We start from the raw sequence: 22,287 nt of genomic DNA on the forward strand, positions 1-22,287 counted from the left end.
TAAGTTGAATGGGATTTCACTTTGGAACAAAGATAAATGAATTTCTCAGTCTGCTATATTTCATTCAGAGTTGGCAAACTGTTTCCTAATTTATATATTTTTTTACTTAATCATGGAATAGGAACATTTTCCATAGTGTTGCATGTCTTTGTTTACCACACATTTTAAAGGCTACATAATATTTCCCATTATGGAAGGTTAACAGTAAAATTTCTAATGCCCAATCCATAAGATTTCTGTAAGTTCCTCAGATTTTCTTTTATCTATTATTTTCACTATATTAAACAAAGCAGACCTGCTTCTGTTTGTTTCCTTCCACATAAATCAGCCTAATTATATCACCGAGAAGTTCATTTATGAGATAGGGATGCGATAAAACCACAGATTCTCGGGTTTTTCTTACTTGGACTTCTTTCCTCTGAATGTCCTATCCCATCACTTTTGTGTGATTAGAGGTATCCCAGTCCTACTCCGCAGCTGCCCTCGGCTGTCCCAAGGTGAAAGCTCATAAAATCCAGGAGGCAATGAAGGACCAAAGAAAACATGAACACAAAGGACATATACCAGTCTAACAAAAGGGCCTCTCTTAACAAGTAGACCCTTTCTTATCCAGGTGAGAAGAAATAATAAAAGCTCCTTATCAGTCAACTTGATCTGGAGTGGAGAAGAATGAATGCAGTCTTTGAAACAACTTAATAAGGCAGAATAGACTTGGTGGGAACATTTTAGACATAGCTCACATTCTACTCTTAACCTTTCAGGACACAGTCACTGCCCTCTGTCAATTACTGCCATCTCTTCATTGACAAGCCTGATGGGTTATAAGTACAAGAATCTTCCAGATGCATGGCAGAGGAAAAAAATAGACCTCTGACACAGGAGTGGTGCTTCTGGTGGCAGGAACTTAGGATCAGAAAAGGAGGAAACCATTGTAGGGAAAGAACAACGCTGAGACTGCTCTCTGTCAAAAGAAATTTGTCAGTGTCTCTGTTCTTACTGTGAGCGTATATGCAAGGATATTCCTCTTTTTTGAGGAAATTTATAATGGGTCTTCATGAAAGCTAAGAGAAAGTTTGATTTTTCTACTGTTCTCTATTTCCGTATCTTGTTTTCAGATAAATCTGCTGATGGATTCCCACCTGAACCTGATTCTGATTTCAGTAACACAAAGCCTGTATTCTTTGTGTTCACTACGTTTATTCTCTTTCCATGAGCTAAGGCTGTAAATCCCACAGTGAAGCATGCATAAACACAAACTGGGCAGGATTAGACCACACTATTTAGTTAATCTCAGTTTACAAAACCCCTTCTTTCTTTGTCTGACAGGCTGCCACAGAAATTCAGCAAATGCAATTTGCAAACCAAACGTGAGAACTTTCTGCATTATGGGTAGAGAGATGGTGAAAAAAAAAAAAAAAAGAACGAACTCCTGGCTTTTGTAAGCTGTTTTTCTTTGAGAAGCCCTTAGGGATATTTTCCAGGGTGAAAGATCTCTACAGTTAATGCTTCAAATCATCATCATGAAGGAGAAGAACACAACATCATTTCCTTCCAAAATTTAAGTGCCGCGACCTCCGAGAATCCTGACGTGTGTAGTTAAAACTACTCAGAAGGATCCTCTCCCTGACCTCCACCCTCCAGCTCACTCACCATCCTCATGTTTAAAACGTTTGCACTTTTGGATCCAGTGGCAATAATACTAGTAGGACTTTAACTAAAGTACTTTGAGTTCTAGGAGGAGAATCAAAGGATGGTTTTCTATAGCAAGTTCGCACAACTGGACATCCATTAAATAATTGGTGTGCAGCTGGGAACAAAAATGGCTTCACAGTGTTTCGAAAACAGATGTGAGCACAGAGTCAGCAACGGACTTGAAGGCTGAGCACTTCAAATATGCTGTCGCAGTCACCTGATGTCACGAGCACCTGCCGTATAGGAAAGCCATTGTGGGGGAAACATCCATGTGTCTATGTGGGATGACACACTTTCCGTTTGAGTTCTGTATTTAGACAAAAGATGCTCTGGGAGATTCTTTTTCTGCAACCTTTAGGCCTGAGGCTCTGAGGGCTGCTTTTTGAATGTCCCAAAAGATCATGTTTGCTTTGGTCAAAGATCAGATACACACCCCAATGTTCACATTTTCTGCTCTCCCAAGTTGGAACAATTCGAAATTGCTTTCTGAGTCCAAATGTGCTAGACTCCTCCAGGGCTCTTGAAGTGTGTTATAAATTACAGAATTTGGTTTGTCACAGAACAGAACTTTATTTCAGTGAAAACAGTGACCACATGGATATGTCTTATGAGAAGCTAATCTGCTATAAACCAAAGAGAAACTAGAACTAGCAAAGGGAGTGATGGTGGCAGTGTGGTAGCAGACTGGGTATGTGTGTGGCTGGCAGAAATTGGAAAGATAACCACATTGTGTGCTAGCCTGTCATTACCAGAATATTCTCTGGCCTTAATGTTTACCTTCTTCTCATGCAGAGAACAACAGTGTTAAGTTATTTTAAAATACCATGTCAGAAAACTTTGAAAACCTCACCACCATATTTTAATTTCTGGAGTTTATACCTAGTTATGAGTTCACTGCTAAGCAACATATAGTGATAAAACATTACTCTTGAGTGTTTAAATCTTCAACCTGGTTTAACATGTACTAATAAAGACTGACTCATCATTGGCCTGTCCTGATTTTTCTGACAAGGAATAGGTCTCCCCAGTGAAGCACTGATTTTAAGATAATGATACAAACACGTATTTTTGAAACATTGAGAGTAGGGAGTGTTTAGACAGGGATTGTGAAGATCTGTCTGCTAACGTGGTTTTAAATGCAAACCCAAGTAACAATCCAAAATGAGCTGCCTGCCAATATCCTATTCCATAAGAAATCTTGGCATCATTAACAAATGATATATTTATTGATTCAATCTCCTTGGTAACTACTTGGTCCATAGACAAGTGCTTCTTTACTTCTGGGATAGCTATAACAGCACTTATCATAAAGTGTTGAATATTGGCCATTGATTTTTAAATAATGAAGGTTATGTTTCAAATGTGCTTCTGTTAGTAAAAAGAAAATCCTAATAGGAAACATTTGACATTAATTTTATTCTAAAGCACTCTGGACAGATTACTTTCCTGAGATAAAGAAAAGGTAGAAGAGTTGGCAGTTAGAAGGAATGCTATCTTTAGAATGTCTGCCCTACACACTGCCTGTTCTATGTGCCGTCATCGTACTTACTCCATATGGGACCATTGCCTTCCAAGAACTGGGGAGCGTTTCCACAGATGTCCTTTCCTGTGGATTGGGCTTAATTCTACCAATGACACAATGGACCCAGGAAGTTATAGAATAAGCCTGCTGTGCTGTTTTTGCTCAAATGATATTTCACAGACCTCTTTCTCCATTTCTTCCTTTCTGGAGCCATTTGGCCCCTTTATCTCTTTGGTCCTCATGACAGTTTATATCATGGTCCCTTTCTCCTTATTCCTTTTCTTCTTCTTGCCCTTCTCCTAGCATTGTTTCCTTATATTCTCTCTTTTCTTTTCTTTTTCCTCTGAATTACTTGTGTGCCCCTTTCATTCTGTCATTTCCTCTTAGATTCCCTTGTCACGTGATTCAGTTATATCTTTTTTGGCTTCCCATAATTAAAATCCAATACAGAGTACTTTTATATTCTGTATTCGACAGCATGGCATGTCCTTTGGGAAACTTGGAGCCTATTCATTGGAGCCTCATTATATTGCATTAAATTGTAATTATTAGGGAGGCTCAACATCCCCCTCCACCATTCCATTTTATATCCCATAGGAACAACCTTATTTTTTTTTCTATTTGTGTATTCCCTTGTGTCCAACATGGAGAAGATGCCCTATGATTGCTAGCTGAATGCTAAATAAGTTGCCATTCTTCAACCTTTTTGCCAGCCACAGAAATGAACTAACCTAAACTCTACAACCCTGGCACGTAACATGGTGTTTGGTATGCAGTAGGTGCTCAATAAAGATCTGTTTAATGAATAAATAATCAAAGACCTAGATTACACCTGAAGCCTGTGTCAGCATATTGTTGCTAGCATAAATATAGTTTCTGTCTTAGGTTTATTGTATGCATATTCAGAAATTGCTTTACTCGCAGTGTTCAGGACTTAATGATCCCTCAGAATTCATTCACTTTCTAAGGCTTGAATGTGCCTCTCCCGTATTTAAAATCAATATTTCTTCTGACTACCGATCTGCATTTATTTCCACTTTTTTCTTGTAGCTGAGACCACAGAAAACCTTGGCTTGCAGCAAATATACATTTCCATGGAAACCAACCCAAAGGCAATAGAAAAAGAAGGCATTGTATAGAAATGTCTCTTGGTTGCCAAATTTCAGACCATTGCCTGATTTCCTTTTAGTTTTGTGTTGATTTCTTTAATTTGATGTGAACACACAGACCAGGATTTTTAAAATTACAAAAAATTTTTTTAAGTATACTGTGTTTGTTGATTTAAAACATGTACTTATGAACATACACAAACTTGTAGGGTGTGGAAAAATAGCATTTGTGAATGAGGTTTGTGTTTCAATGTTATTTTTATGGAAGCTTCATCTTTTCTAGGTTGAATGTATTTGCTGTGAATTTAAACTGTTCACTGACAGATGAATACATTATTTGTTTATAGAATTAGAGTGATATTCCCCCTGCCCCATATGAAGTATAGGATAATGTGGTTGGACATAATTAATGAAAAGTAACAGATGGTTATATCAGCAGGGGCATAAAGGATTCTGCCTACTCTTCAACATGAATAAGGATGTCTGAGCAATAAACCAGTAGATCTGAAAACTGGTGGTATATGGTGTATGACCGAGTGATCATGGCAGATACCTTCTGGGTGAGCATGAAACCAGGACCTTACCCTGCACCTCAGACTTTGCACTTGCACAGGGCACCATATTCAGGCTTGGTACCCCAGGCTTGGTTTAATGCTCTGCTGTTGACATCTTGACATTCACAATCATTTTTTTTAACAAGGGCCCCCATGTTGTCATTTTGCAATGTATCTTGTAAATTATTTAGCTGGTACTGCATGAGGCTTACCCTTCATACCATCTTCAAAGTTAGGGGAGATTACTTGGATTTTCCCTAACCATTTTAAGAGTATTAGAAAGATTCAAAAACGGTGAGTAAAATATCTGTAAAGGTGTAGCCTTTTATATGAGACCCTCCAAATGTACTAGAAATTTTTTTTACAACTTCAGCACCCCCTGGTCATCACTGGTTAAGAGCAATCCGTCTATTGGGCAGTGAAAAGCAATTTATATATAGTGATAAGGAAAGGCTTACCTCAAAACCAACTTGCACCAGGGCATCTCAAAAGCTTTGAAATATCTGTTCCCATTCATTCAGCAATTCCACCCCCAAGACAGAGGATACAAAACTGTATGTACAACAAGTTCATTACAATGTTATTGTAAATTATTGATAGTAAGTTATTGAAAGTGATCTAAATGTCTATCTATACATGAACAAATAAAGTATATGCTACTCAATGGCATATCGGTCAGCCATTAATATGATATTGTAGATGTATACTATCAAATAATAAAGATCATATTACAATACATTATGTATATTATGATCTATTAAAAATCTATGCATAGATAAAAAGTTTACAAAGTTGTCCAATACAATGTAGTTATTTCTAGGTGGTGGGATAATATGGTTTTGTTTTAGCACATTGATAGTTCCAATTTTTCTAGAATGAGCTTGTAGAGCAAAAATATTAGAACCAAAAAGCAAGCAAAAAATAACCATTTCTGAAGTTTGTCTCCATGCTCAAGAAAACTATTACTTATTTTCCTTTATAAGCTAATAAGCATTGAAGAAACAACTATGGCTAAAGAGGAAGTTTCAATGGGATATTATTTTCCTACCATCAAAGAGATTATAAACATCTTCCTTTTCTTTTAGCTAGTCAGCTATAATTTACTATTCTCTGGCCTTCTTCGGAAACTTCTCCAGAAGTAGGGGCAGGTGCAGGATGCATCAGCTCAGCTGTTACTGCATAAAGGTGCAAGAGAAGTGGCAAAGCCCCCATCTGTGAGGTGCATTGCTTGCCAGTTTGATAAAAGAATTCAGGACCAGATCCTCATTCTCTGCCATTAGACTATGGCTCTTTCTCCCAACCATGGCCGATGAGAAGTTACTGTATATACTAGAAGATCTATGGGCATTATATCTTTTCAGTTTCTCCTTTCACTGTAGGCTATCCTGATAGACACAGTTCGCTTAGCTCTGAGCCTTACTTTAGAGGGCAGTGACAAGGTTGAAAGCTTATAAAATCATCCTAGCTGTACTTACATGTGTGTGTTCCCTTCTATTAGATCTTGATTCCATAGGTCAGTCACAATTTAATATGACAGATTGGCAAGAGCCCAGACTTGTCTTGTGGTGGCCAAATTTCATTTTCTTGGGTGTTGATGGAGGGAATTATGGTTCTTTGTTTCTACCTGAAACTTCTGCCAATGTTATGGAGTACCATGAGTCCTATGTACTAACTAATGTACAATATCTTATATTATATCTTTTGCCTATAGTCATAGCAACACCTGTGTGAGCCAGGGATTAGTTAGCAAGTGGGGCAGGTCTAGATATCTAAACCTGTTGACCTTTCAATAGAATCTTTACGATAATTGAGTATTTGTTAATGTTTGCTATGAAATATTTATAACTAGGGACGATTTTCTCCTTCCTTTCAGTCTATGTAGGTTTCTTCTTCTTCTTTTTTTTTTAAACTAAAGGCATCTAAGGAAATTTAGTAAATATATATGTATTTTTAAATGAATGATGAAAACTCTATTTTAAAATTGTATTTAGCAATATCTTTTAATGCTAGTGTATTTGGACCCCAGTTTAGATTTGAACAGAGACACAAATTTGAAATAAGTGCATTTATAGAAAGGGGATACAATGGAAAGACTTGGTCATTTTTCATTTTCTTGATCTCCAAGGGTGAAAAAAACAGATTAAAATAAAAATTCAGATAAGAGAGCATGATATTTTAAAGACGATTGTCTACTAGTCCCTAAGGGAAATTTATTTTCATTTATCATAACTTTGGTTTGAACTGTAATCAGTTGGACTGTGTTTTGATTTGGAAAACACCTATCCTCTTTCCCTGAGTATAATAAAGTCTAAACTGAAGCCCTATTGTTTAGCTACCCAGCCTTGGCTATATTTCATCCTGTCAGGAGAGGTCGAAAAGAAAGTTGCCATGAGAAGGCAGTTATGGAGAATGTCAAGGAGGTGTGGATGGGAGAAACTAAAGGAAGGTGGCAGAAACCTCAGACAGACATACGGACAACAAACTCAGATGTGCATCACATGTGAGAATGTGAGAATGTGTCCATAGGGACATCCAGGAATTGAGCTTCCCACTCAAAGATACTGTTACTAATTAGGGTTCCCCGTTTCAGTCTGGAGGTGTGTCCCCATAAAAATAACTGTCTTAGTAATCATGACCACTGTTATTCTTTTGGGGATTTGTTTCTGTTTAGAACTCTGCCTTTTAAGACTTGCACTCCCTCTTAGAAAATGCCGTTCTTCTGATTGTTTCCCTGTGAGGCTGGCCAAATCTGTTCCCCAGTATTTTTGCATGTAGTCTAGATTGCTTGACGTGATAACCTAGCCTCCCTTTGAGTTGGTGCTCATAGTTTTACTCTAGGATAGTGCTTCCCAAACGTAATTGTCTTTGGGAGTCCTATCTTTAGGCCCCGAGATTCTCCATTTCTATCAAACTCCCAGGTAATGTCGATGCTGCCAGTCTGTGGACCACACTGAATAGCCAGATTTAGGTTGCTCCATGTTAGTTCATAGCGCAAAAGCTGTTATTTTATTAATCTTATTCTCAGTGTCTTATAAGGTTAGAGTGTGAAAAGAATCACATGAAGCCTGGCTGTGTCTAATCATCTAATCCTCAAAATGTATCATACTTTTGCTCATAACACTGGTGGAGAAACTAATTTTAATCTGCAGTGTGTTATTTGCCTAGTGTTGCTGGTTCAGAACTCCTAATACTTAAGGAACTCTCCAGGCCTCCCTTGGATCTTGTCTCCAGACAAACAGCACAGGCTTCCTTCAAAGCACACTGCTGTTTGCGAATAGATTCTGGTTACCTTGTTGATGAGAGAATATTTGACCGCTAGTCATTTCTTTGAGGGAAATTCACCTTAATTTAGCATAACTTTGAATGAAACTCTGTTTTGATTTGGAAAACACCTACACTTGTATCTTCAGTGTAGCAAAGTAGAAATTGTTTCCATGAAGAAATAAGATGCAAATAAAAACAGTATATTTTAGTCAAGTATTCTTATCTCTCTAGTTCTTCTTGGCAGGAGAAGCTGAAGGCCTCATGCCATATAATTTAATGTTAACTTTCACATCCATGATGTTTAAGATCTGCAGTGTTGTCTTCCAATGTAGTTCCTTCTTCCTCTGAGAATTGATTCTCCCCACTTCTAATCAAGTGATTCTGGTAGAACTTTTTTTACTTTGGTACTCTACCTTGTCTCCACATTGTGAGCACATGACCAATTGTATTGCTGTATTTCCCAGTGTAAAATGATTTAGTGCAAAGGAGGGTAAGGGACCCAAGCTGAGCTAAACAGAGGGCTCCTGGGAATTTTTCTGTATGGAGCTTCATGTGAAGGTTCTTTGCATCTGGGCCATGAAGCTGGTGGGAGGTCAATCAGAGAGCAAGATGATACTGATTCCAGTAGGAGAGACTAAAGCCACTCAAAGGGGTGCCTGGGTGGCTCAGTGGGTTAAAGCCTCTGCCTTTGGCTCAGGTCATGATCCCGGGGTCCTGGGATCGAGCCCCACATCAGGCTCTCTGCTCAGCCAGGGAGCCTGCTTCCTCCTCTCTCTGCCTGCCTCTCTGCCTACTTGTGATCTTTGTCTGTCAAATAAATAAATAAAATCTTTAAAAAAAATAAAGTCATTCAAAGATGAGCAGGGATGAAAGATGGGTGGACAGAGAAGGGGCAGGGCAAGGAGCATGGAGTAGAGCTAGTCGCTGAAGATTGCACAGTTGTCTTAAGTACCTTTGACTCTTTCAAATTTCTGAGCTTCTCATGGACATTAAATTCCTTTTTGTAAAACTCAAAAAAAATTTGAGTTGGTGGCTGAAGCATTGTAATTGACAAGAGGCTGGTTAAATATTTCACACACATTTCTTTAGAAGTAAAGTAAAGGGGTATCTCACTGAGGCTGCTGTATCTCAGGGCCATGCTGTAGCCAGTGTGTGTTAACTCAGTTTGCAAATAAGAATCAGAATTAATGAAGAACAACTGAACATGTCTTTGTTTGCCAGCAAGTGCATTACATTAGTAAGTGATACCAAAGGGCTGAGACATAGAATGTCATCATTACAGTTATTGTCACAACAAGTCTGACTGAAGATGAACATTTTGAATACAAAGTGCATAAAATGAACATTAAGCTTAAACTAAAGACATTGATTAAAGAATTAGAAAAATAAATCTTTCTGGCTCAAAAAGTAAGTGAGGTCAGGCCATTGTAAGATTGAATATAGAAAAAGAAAAGCAGCTTAGGCCAATTTTAAAAGAAACAAAGGATGGTTGGTGAGTGATGATTTGCCACAAAGAAGAAAAAGTACTCTGGAGTCTATTTTACTCTCAGTAATACATGCATCAGAACATTTACTAATAGTATTTAGGGATCTCAGCGAGGAAGAGGGAAAGGAGAGGAAGCAGCCCTATACTTAGGGGTAGATCTCCAAATCCCTAGGAAAACTTTTCAAATTACACAAGGTGCTTTCAGTCTCTTTTCGGAGTTTCTCATATGCTTTTCTAGGGAGCATATTTTCCCACGCCAAGTCCCACTCTCAGATGAGAGTCTCAATAAGGGAACATATTCATCCCTTAGACAGCCCTAAAGACAGGATTCTCAAAGACAATAAGGGAATGTATAATGTTCCTCAGATGTGCAGAATTTTAATAAAAGCTGATAACAAATTCACACTGAATAAGAGAGCTCGTTCTTATTTAATGAAAAAATGGGGGTAATTTATATGGAAACCAAAGCATATATAATGCAAACAAAGACAGCATGGCTCCATCACTTAAAAAATGCTGCAAGGATGACTAAAGGGTATAGATGCTCATGAAGGAGCTAAGAAGTAATGGGAGAAAAGTAGCCAACACACTGAGAATCTATGCTGTACTGTATGAGGTACATTTCCCTCATGTGTTACCTCATCAAGTTATCAAAAAAAAAAATAAGAGAGTAGGTATTCTTATATGTATTTAGTAGATAAAACATTGGAGATTCAGTGAAACAATTCCTCAAAAATTACACAGTTGATATGCAATAGGGGCTGGGTGCAAATCTACTCTCTCTGTTCCCAAGCCAAGAAACATTCTGATTCTTCACGAATGAACAACATAAATATCTATTGAGTGCCAGTATACACAAAGGACTTGTAGGGAAAGACTAATATAGATAATTCACAACATTATTCAACTGTTTTGACCAGCAATAGAAACAATATCCTTGCAACAGGAAGGAATTTATAGCATAGTTCAAGTGTTTTCAGCAGAAATGGAGACAATATGCTTGCGATAGAATCAAACAATATAACAGCAACTGATGTTTATGGCCCCTTGGATGGGAATATAAAAGAAATTATTGAGGGAAAGTTCCTGGACCAGTAAAGAAAAAGATCTTCAATCTTCTCAAATTGTCAATTTAGAGTATGTTAACAACTCCACAAAATGGTTTAGCATTGTATATTTATATGACCCCTTGCATGCCACTTGAAAGTATACTTGGTAAGATGAGTGAGGGGATTTTATGAGGATTGTCTTTAGAAAATAGAGCATACTAAGGATTTCTTGCTGTATCCTAAGATATGGATAAAAGAAGGGATAGAATTGTGTCTCTTAAATTTTATTAATTTTGTTGATGATAATTTTTTGCCTAAAGCATCATGACCAACCTTAATCTCATGAAACAGACTTACTAGTTAAAGAAAAAAAAAAAAAAACCCAATACGGATTTCAGAGTCCGGAGGTCTGTGGTTCAGCCATTCACTGGTTGAATGACTTTGGTAAAGTCACTGTCATCTCTACCATCATTGGTAAAATATGGAAGTTTTACCAGATCATTTCTGACATCTGCTCTACTTAGAACCTTTACTGCATTAAGTCCAAAATATTGATAAACTTGTCAGGTCCCATCACACTTCTTTATTAAGTTGCGAAGTCTGCAATAGATCAATTATTTCAAATACTTGGGTATATTATGGCTGAGCATATTGAACTGTAAAATTGTGATAATAAAAATAACAGAGTTTCTACTTCTTTATCTCAATCTCCAATACTTCTATCATTAAGTACTGGAAATCTTCATGGCTGTTTTTTTTTTTTTTTTTTTTTAGACACTATGATCTTGTCTATAGGATATCTTCTTATTCAGACATATGTGATAAACAGAAGTCTAATTGTCCTCCAAGGTCCCACCCTTTCATACACGCATGCTCTGTAATCCTCACCCCTTAGTGTGGGTGACACTTGTGAACATGACAAGAGGATTTTACTCCTATGATTAAGTTATGTTGAATGGCAGGGATCAAAGGATTTTGCAGATATAATTTAAATACATAACAACACAACTTTTTTGTTGATAGTCAAAAGGGTTATTATCCTGGTTGGGCCTGACCAAATTGAGTGAGCCTTTTAAAAGAGGGTCTAGAGATTCAAACTGAGAGAGTTTTGAAACAAGAGCCATCAGAAACTCTCTTGTTGAACATATAGAAGTAAACTGCCATACTCTGGAGAGGGTCACATGGTAGGGAATGGTGGGTGGCCTCTAAGAGTTGAGGGCCTCAGTCGTATGATTACAAAGAACTGAATTCTGCCAACAGCCAGTGAGTTTGGAAGAGGACCCTTAACCTCAGATTAGATTGCAGTCCTGGCTGACACTTTGATTGCAGCCTTGTGAAACCCTGAGCACAGGACCCAGTTTATCCCTGGCTGGACTCCTGACTCATGGAAACTGACATAATGGATGGGTGTTGTTTCAAGCTGCTAAATTGTAGTAATTTGTGATGCAGCAATAGAAAACTAATACAGCATGACTTCAATTATCACCAGATGACTCATAAATTTATATTTCCAGCAAGACATTCCCTTGCATATCCAACTGTCTATTTGACTTCATGAAGGTACTTCATTTTCAGTTCATGTTCATTACTTTTAAGCCAAGTTCTATAAGTAGCATATATCATCCCCCAAGTTGGGAAGCAAAAAACTTAGGAGCTTTTCTAGCTTTATCTCTCATCATCAAATTTTAAATCTTAATCCATAAAAGTTCTAGTTCATTTCACTTCTTTGTGGCAGGTACTTCAGTCTGATTCACTCAACATCTACTCTACTCTATCAAATATACCTTCCTTATACTTTCAAAGCTGAAAATCTGAAGATAACATTTATTTTTCTTTGTAGCTAAGGTTTCTCATGAGACTTAGGTTCTGTGAAATACATGCATTTGTGTGAATTTTGTAAGATGGGCATGAGGAGTGACAGGTGGCAGCTGTGTATGAGGAGCTCAGACCATCTAGCAAGCAATGTTGTAAAGATGACTGGTTCTTCTGGGAAAGCTATGACAGTAGTCATGCTCTCTGGTTCTTAGCATCTTCAAGGCCATGAGCTTTCTGCTAGAACAGCCAATGTTGTACTGCTGGTAGTTTCCCTTTGTTGTAGTGTTTCTAGCTATGGAGTATTCCATCTTGGTGATTTGACCCTTCTAGAAATTCTGTTGGATATATTTATATCCTCCTTACAGTAGATTAGGTGGATGGATGCATATTTTAAGGGCCAACCAGTCTACCATTTTTTCTCCATTTCCACCACCATCATTACAACCATCCTATTACAAGGTATCATTATGTATCCCAAGTGCTCTAGCAATAAATAGCCTCTTAGCTGGTTAATCTCTGCATCCACCATGCTCCCTTATGACTAGTTCTCTACTCTTCAGCCTGAATGATCTATTTAGTGTGTAATGCTCTCCAACTTAAAATATTCAATAGTTCCCCATTACTTTTTAGATAAAGACGAAAATCGTCACAAGCTGACAAAGTCTTGCCCCTACCTAACTCTCTATCCTCATTTTACTTTTTTTTGCCTTTAGTAAGCACTCCAGCTGGAGAATTTTAGTCTCTTGTAGGTGCCATGCTTGTTACAACTGGTCTCTGTGTACAAGATAGTTTCTTCAAAGGCTCTTTCTTCCCTAATTAACATTACTCTGTGACCTCCAGATCTAAGGTAAATCAGCACATCCTCAAGGAGGCCTTTGCTGACCTCCCTGTCTTGGCCAATTATCTCATATGCTTTCTTGCGGCATCTGCCCTTTAGGGATTATAGTTTGCAGAGTTGCAATTTTATACTTGTTTCATCATTTGAGATTAATGACGGCCTTTCCCACTACATGGTCCATATCACATGAACAGGAGCTTTCTGTTTTTACTCACATTAAATTCCCTCCATCTGGCATAGGATTTGGTACATAGTAGAAGCTCAATAAATATTTGTTGAATAATGAATAAATGAAGCATTTACAATGTTCTTGGTATTATTCTAAGTGGTTTATACTTATTTTGTCCGTACAAAAATACTATGAGGTAGGTAGGTATAGATATGTCAGTTAGGATAAGCTAGGCAATGCTGTGGTAACAGATAAACCCTAAATCCAGTGGCTTAAGATGACCTCAGCCAAGGTTTGTTTCTTGCTTATGCTTCATGTACAATTATGGTTAACAGGTGGGAGGCCTTATAGTAGTTACTCAGTTATCCAAGTCAGATGCCCATCTTACCACATTATTCTACAGTTATTGCATCAGGGGAGATAGATGATGGAGAATCATGTTTTGGTTTTTAAATGCTTCTGTCAGAAGTCATACACCTGGGCAAAGTAAGTCACGTGGCCATGTTTAACAACAAGAGGCAGAGATGTACAGTCATACCTGATGCCTGATAGGAGAATCAGAATGTTGGTGATTAGATAAAATATTGGCCTACCATATTTATTATTCCCAATTACAAATGAGTAAAAAGGCACACAGAGAGAAGCAACTTATTTGAAAATAGGACAGCCAGAGTTTGAATCTGGGAAGTTTGCCTTTCCCTCCCCCACCTAGAATGCTATGTTATCCTTCTTTGTCCACATTGTGACCTAAAGAGTCATGGGAATTCTGGGAACAAATGGTTAACTATGTTTCTGTCATTGCTTTTGTTCTCAGAGGAGAGAGGTGAAGCTGACTACTGCACTAGCCAGAGTTTTTCTCCCAACAAACGTAATTGGAGCCTTTTTTTTTTTTCAGGAAGACCATGACCAGATATACCATATACCATGGCCAGATATATGGGCATGATATACAAGCAGTCTCTCTTGCTCTCTGTGTTTTTGAAAAAGTTCATTTCTACCCTCTCCTTATATCAATGAACACTGTAGATAAAGAATGGTTTTGTCAAGCCTGTGTAGCCAAATATTTTCCTAAAACATAAATTTTAAACAAAGCAGATCTTATTAAAGGTTTTTCTGATTGTTCTCATCATTGGTTCTCAAGAGTCTGTTATGCTTTCGACTTTTCAATGAGAAAGACATTTCCTTGGGTAGTGTCACTTTGGAGCATTGAACAAGTTTAAGAACGTGATGAATAATGATCTCTGAAACTCTTAGTTCATTTAGACTTCTATGAAAATCAAATTCAAACCCAGCATTTATATAATACAATATCAAAAAAAGTTAATTATTTTTAACCATGAGACAGGGGAGGAAGAGTGGGAGGGAGTGTGTTTTTATTAATCATGTACTGGCTTTTGAATAATGTATAAAATAAATTTGTAATTTTGACATGACTTACTCAGATTTATTTTGTCAATTAGCAGAAAATACTTTATTTCAAAAGATAGAATTTCAAGCAAAGAACTATATAAATCTGGCTAATCCAATCTCAATTATTTAAGGATATGATTTGGTATGTAGTCAGTGAACATTTTATAAACATTAATATTTCACCAAATTAGTCATATTATCTGCTAACATTATCTTCTATGCTCACATTAATTTTCTTACTTTTCTTTCCATGATAACAAATAGAGATGAATTATAATCACTCCTACATAAAATGTTTATCAAATGGAGTTTGTTGCCTACTTTAGGAATGCAGATATTACAGTAATTGAATAATATATCTGGGACATATTTTCACTAGAGATAGAAAAAGAATAAATAATGTTCAATAAAATAAAGTAATGCTGAAGAAATTGTTTGCGTATATGAGCTTATTTGCTGCCAGCATACTTTTTCTTTTTTAGATCTGAATTCATACTTTAAAAATGTATATTTTCGGGGCACCTGGGTGGCTCAGTGGGTTAAAGCCTCTGCCTTCCGCTCAGGTCATGATCCCAGGGTCCTGGGATAGAGCCCCGCCTGAGGAATCTCTGCTCAGCGGGGAGCCTGCTTCCTCCTCTCTCTCTGCCTGCCTCTCTGCCTGCTTGTGATCTCTGTCTGTCAAATAAATAAATAAAATCTTTTTAAAAAATGTATATTTTCAATGGACCAAAGTGTACAATAGTCATTTATTTATTTTTAAATATTTATCCTTAGGTATATGCTATATAATAATTAACAAAAACTCACAAAGGACTAAAATAGTTCTGCAATAGGGGCTTAACCTGGGCTTCAGTGGTTGCTTCATGGGAAAAAAAAAAATGGGCAAATGTGCCATTCTCCTTGGAGAGTCATGGGAAGAGAAATATACTGTAGAGAGCAGGTTGCCCCTTCTGAATGGCACTGTCATGCTTTGGTATTCCAGAATTCTGGCATGTTTAAATCTCAGCTAAATATAGGAGACTCCCACTGAAATCATCTAGAGAGACATATGAGCATCTTACCCAAGCAGGATAATCTCTGCTCTCTGCCATTGAGCCTGAATTTGAATATATTTACATATCTCTGCAGAACATTTGGCTATTTAACCATGTAAGAAAACTGTTTATAAAAAATATAGCATAGGGGCACAGTGTGGCTCAGTTGTTTAAGCGTCTGCTTTTGGCTTAGGGCATAATCTCAGGATCCTAGGATCAGAGTCCTTCATTGGGCTCCCTGCTTAGTGGGGAGTCTGCTTCTCCCGCTCCCTCCCCACCCCACTCATGCTCTCTCTCTCTCCCTCAAATAAATAAAATCTTTAAAAAAATAAAAAAATTTAAAAATAAAACTAGTGTTTTATAGATTTCAAAATGAAACTTAACCTCATCTTCTCTAATATTATTAAGTCTCTTCTATCTCCTGAAACAAATACCTGAGAAGATGTTTACAGTATTCTTCTGTTTTGTCACCTTACACTGCCTCTATTTTCGTTTAGCTCAAGACTTCCTTTTCTAATACAATTTGCTTACCAGCATGTCTATTCCTCATCTCTCTCTCTCTGAGTCTCTATTGTATCTCCTTTCACATGACACTAGACTCTGCAAAGCCCCCTTGGAAATGAGACCACTTCCTGTTAAGTGATCCTGGGGTATGTAGAATGTAAAGACAACCAAGAACAAGGTAGTGTGTCCTCTTATAATGACACATAAAAGCCATAAAACAACAGAGCAGAGGAGGGGGTACGAGTGGGAGAAGAGGGTGGTGAGTTTTGCCATGTGCTGTTTCTCTGCAGATCTGTCACTTCTGGCCCCTTGGCCAATCTGCACTTAATTACCTGTTCCTGTTCTATACCCCAGACGGCCAGCAGTGTGGCCTGTCTATTCCCATTCCCTCTGTGAGGCCAGCTCTGGGGCTGAGCTGATGCATTACAAATGCCTTGTGGACCAAACAATGTATGTGTCTGATGGGATTTTCCCTAAGCGGTCAGGATGCCAACTACAGTCCTGATCATTTTAAATGGCTTGTGATCTGAGGATAGGGAGATGCTCATTAGCGGCCGTAGGAGACCAATATCAGGAACAGATTGAACCAAGTCGCTCTGCCAACACAAGCATTAATAGAGGGGACTGTGTCAATAAAAGTTCTCAAGATGAAGCCATTGAATGAGGCACTTATGGACGATTATAAACATTTTGCCCCGTGGTGACTCTCCTCTATCAAACCTGCTCCGAGCCTGATAAGCGCTGCCTCTTTAGGGGTCATTAATTTCCCTGAAAATTTAAACAGCTGTCACTTGTGATCCTCCTCAGGTGCTCATGTGGGAGAGATTAGCCTGTGTTTATAAGCCGGTCTGTTCATTAAACGCCTGCCAGTGTGGAACCCCCTCCACAGGCCTGAAGATCGCCCACAGATAATTGGGGGCAGCCGCGAATTACACAGAGGCGCTGCAGGCAGCAAGAATGGTGTGGTCTTATTAATATCAGCTGGGGAGAATGCACCATTTTAATGATTTCCAATAAACCAAAGCAAGCCCTGAGAGCCTCACAAGCATTTGGGCATTGACAGTTAAAGAGACTGCACAGGTTTGGGTTTCCTGTAGGTTACTATCAACTTTTTCATTAACGTTTGAAAATCTTGGTTTAACCCTTTGCAATGAAGTGATTCTTCCATAGTTGGCTTCTAAGTTGAAGTTACTTCTGATGCTTTTAATGCCTGCTAAATCTGGTAGATTTAATGGCTGTTAGAGTAGAAAAAGATACTTCGTGATGGTACACGGCTCCAAGTGGAGGAAGTACATTTGGCTGTGCTATCTAAATAGGATACTTGTGTTTTACATAGCATTCTCCAATTATATAATCTTTTAATGAAATTTGGTGTATTTCTGTATTCTGTGACATTAGTTAAGTTCTTGCAAACTAATGAAGTGTTATATTTTAACATCCTAAAAATATTATTTATTTGATGGAGAGAGAGCACAAGCAGGGGGAGCAGCAGAGGGGGAGGGAGAAGTAGGCTCTCCACTGAGCAGGGAGCCCCACACTTGATCAAGACCTTGGGATCATGAACTAAGCTGAAGGCAGATGCTTAACCAACTGAGCCACCCAGGTGCCCCTATTTTAACATTTTTAACAGGAATTAGAACTTATTGGGGCACCTGCATGGCTTATTCAGTTAAGCATATGACTCTTGATTTTGGCTCAGGTCATGATCCCAGGGTCCTGGGATTGAACCCCACTTCAGGTTCCATATTCAGCAGGTATTCTGCTTGAGGATTCTCTTTCCCTTTCCCTTTGCCCCTCCCCTTGCTCACTCTCTCTTTCTCTCTCTAAAATAAAAGTAAATCTTAAAAGAGAAACTTGCTGAAAATTCTGTTTGGAAGGACTTTAAATAGAATGGACCATACCATTTTCAGTCTGATAAACATAAGGTTAAAGGAAAGATCTAGGGAAATTTAAAAAATAGACACATTTATTTATTTATTTATTTAGCAACAAAATCCTTTAAGAGTAGAAACAGTTTCAATTTCTTTTTCAAAATGCCATCTCCATTGCAAGACTTGCTTTGGAAAAGTAGCCATTCACACTCATTGAAAACATTGAAACTCATTGAAACATCTAACTTTAAATCCAATAGAGGACTTAGATGTGTTTATATTTTTAAAAAAATTCTTCTTGGGAGGATACTATGGGCAGTCATTATAACTGCACTACAAAGCTTGGCAAATTTTGCACAATGAAAAGAAATGTATTCTACCTCCAAGCTCAACAGTTCTCTTTAAGAACTTTGCCATGAGCTAACCAGCACAACTTTGAGGTACAAGAGATTTTCCTGATCTTTTTCTACCCAATTCAGGATATTCTAAATATTCTACTGTTTTTTAAGGTCTCAACTCTATAAAACTTGTCATACTATTGACATCCTATGGCCTGAAGGGCATCTCTGGCTTTGACTTCTTTCCTACCTGCTTGGCCTCTGAGTGATGCAGGAAGCTGTCCCTTGTAGAGTGCTATCTCTGTAAACTTAACTTTGAATCCGTTTCTTATAGTCTTGTCAAGGAAGTGGTTGTAGCAATGGTTATATTACATAGTTGTGTAAAGCATTATTTTAGTAAAGAATTTTTATACTGTTGAGAGCCTACCTTCTTTTGTTTCATCTCTCCTTTGAAAACTGCTGAATAAAGCGGTTCTTTGTGCATTTCACCTAAATGAAATCTGACAGATGTCGTAAACAGAGACATGTGGGAACATCACTGTGTTCATCCAACTTATAGCAAACCTCACATACTTGATAATTTGATCTAATGCTTGTTTTGCCAAATCTTCAGCAATTTTTTATGTACTGTCTAAATCTACTTGTTGATAAAGGAATGTTTTGTAGTTTGTCAGTACACTGATTTTTATAAATTAGAGCAGATATTTTTTACTACGAAGAGAAAGAGTTTCTCCAATGGGATGTGTCTTGCATTATTAACTAAGGAAACACAGAAGTGATTCCTTAAATATTTATCATTCCATTTGGTAAAATGTTTTAAATTGCTGGCTTGAGTGTAGCATGGTTTTAAACACCACTGGAAAAAAATGACTATGCTGTATTTTACATGCTTCTATTAAAACCGTTTGCTTCTTATAATCTTGAGTTACTATCTTATGGTACAATGTGCTCTCATTGATAAAAGTTGTGGCTGTTCATTGTTAAAAATAGTGAAGGTAAATCCGTATTACAAATAGTATTCTTGATTAATTTTGAAGTTTTCAGACTGAGTTCTTTTTATACATGACTAGATGACTTTTTTTTTTTAAAGATTTTATTTATTTATTTGACAGAGAGAGATCACAAGTAGACGGAGAGGAAGGCAGAGAGAGAGAGAGAGAGGGAAGCAGGCTTCTTGCTGAGCAGAGAGCCCAATGTGGGACTCGATCCCAGGACCCTGAGATCATGACCTGAGCCGAAGGCAGCGGCTTACCCCACTGAGCCACCCAGGCACCCTAGATGACTTTTTAAATGTATAATATGGTTGGCAAAAATGTGAGCTAGGAGTTAAGACATAGTTTTGCCATTTTTCCAGTGGTTTGCTTTGTGTTTAAATTACTAGCATTTTTTGATCTGTGGATTATTTGTAGAAACTTTTTAATCCACTTGACATTTTGTAAGGGTAATTTCATTTTAAACCCTTTAATTGGTTAACCCATTTAGTTGGATCCACAAAAAGTACAACATAGTAGAACCCACTGGAAAGAAGCCCATGAGACAGTATATCATTGTTACCCCTGACATGTTTTTAAATGGCTTCTCTCTTTTCCAGATACCTTCCTCAGTGCATGTGGCAGAGGGCTCTGACATACAGACTGAATGAAGGAAGTGGTGTTGATCTGTGTTATTAAGCTTACTTTCTTGTTGTATAGATAAAATATAAAGTTCTTATATTTTTCCCCATACCATGACAAATTATCGTCCATTAATGTCACTTTGGGGAATACTTCAATAGTATCTTTGTCTCACATTCTTTTTTTTTTTTTTTTTTTGTCTCACATTCTTTGATCTGTCTCTGGCTAACAGAGTCTTTGTGACAGGATGGGCAATGATATGAATTCACTTAGTGGCTTTCTGTCTTTTGGGTCAGCTTTGACCTTAGGAGATAAAAGTACATAATCGCAAGGTATGTCTTCTGGTGATACTACTATTACTATATCCAAAATGATTAAAAAAAAAAGGTTGGAGGTTTTAAAACATTTATTATTGGAAGATACAGTAAACATAGTGAGATGCTGTATATTCCATGAATATACTTGTGAGGGAGAAGCTGGATTTCCAGGGAGCAGGTGACTTCTGTGCCCTTTCATTTTGTTTACTCTAATGAACAAGGAGTAGAAGAAAACCCCAGACTCACTGAAAGACTCCCTTTTAAATAAAATAGGGCTTTTATAAAATATGGCTACTGTAAAGGAAACAGATTCAAGCATGTATACAAAATATCTTAATCTTTAAAAAGTGCAATTCAATTAGTAACTAAACTGTTTAGCATATTTAAAGAACAGAAATTAAAAAAAAAAAGAGGTCCTTGTTCATCCTGAGGGATATATTGGTAAGGCAGAAAACTGCTCAGGAGGAATGAACCTGAGGGTTAGAAGGAAACAACTGGATCTGTATTTGGAAATATTTCTCACTAATATGCTTTTACCAGATATGTTTTGTGGGATCTCACCTCAGCATAATATTTTGTGTCTGTAAAAATCAGAAATTATCAGGGCCAAAAAATATTATATAAACTTATAGTCAAACTAACAAATAAGCAAAATGTACTAGATCCATCATTTATGTGAACTATCCCTTTCTTGGAAAGTTTCTAATACTTCCTGTAAGTAGTCATAATTCAAAATGTCAAGTCATGTGGTGCTGGCAAATATCCACATTGAATCTGTTTTATTTTTTCTTTCCATTTGTTTTTTGTTTGGATTCTCTTTTGATGACATTTATTGCTTCATAAAGCTTATGCTCTTCTTTCTCTTATAATTGCTTTGTTCTTCATGTTTTTGTTTCTCTGAAAAGAGAAGACAATGTGGGAAGGCACAGAACAGAGCATAGGGTTTTAAGTATGGATAGATCAGGGTTTACCTTTGCCTCATTTTAGTTTCTACTAAATCATACTGAGAAAATTGTATGTATGCCTCAGTTTTCTTACCATGAAAGGCGATCCTGTTATTTGGGATAAACGTTTGGGTGCATGTAACCAAGACCCAAAATAAGAGGGACTTACACTAAATAGAAATTTATTCCCCATTCATACAGAGCCGGGGCTGATATGGTGGTATTCCTCTGGGAGATCATCAGGGCTCCGTGAGATGTTAGAGATCCAGGTTCTTACTATCTTATGGTTTTAATATCTCTAGGCTATTATCCCCATTCACATGATCAGAATGACTTATTCCTACCACTACTGAATTCCAGCTATAAGGAAAGGGAATACAACCTGGAAGTTACTCACTTTGCTTCTACTCACATTCCCTTGGTCATATATAGCTGCAAGGGAGCCTGGGAACTGTAGTCTTTATTTTGGATGTCCGTGATTCCTGGTTAAAAACTGGGGTTTCATTATTCTAGAAAAAAGGGTAAATAGCTATTGGAGTTTAACTAGCACTATCTGCCATAGGTGGGACTGACTTATATGTTAGCCAATAGGTACAGTGCCTGATGCTCACAATACTTTCAGGGACCTAAAATTTTTTTAAATTTTAATTTTCCTTTAAAGTAAGAAAGAAAATGAATGTAATGATGAATGTTAATGGTACCAGCCTGGATTATATTTGTCTTTACTCCAATGCAGCCATTGTGTGTAGGTGTGTGTA

Source organism: Lutra lutra, chromosome 6, assembly GCF_902655055.1.
Source record: "Lutra lutra chromosome 6, mLutLut1.2, whole genome shotgun sequence".
Classification (NCBI taxonomy): domain Eukaryota; kingdom Metazoa; phylum Chordata; class Mammalia; order Carnivora; family Mustelidae; genus Lutra; species Lutra lutra.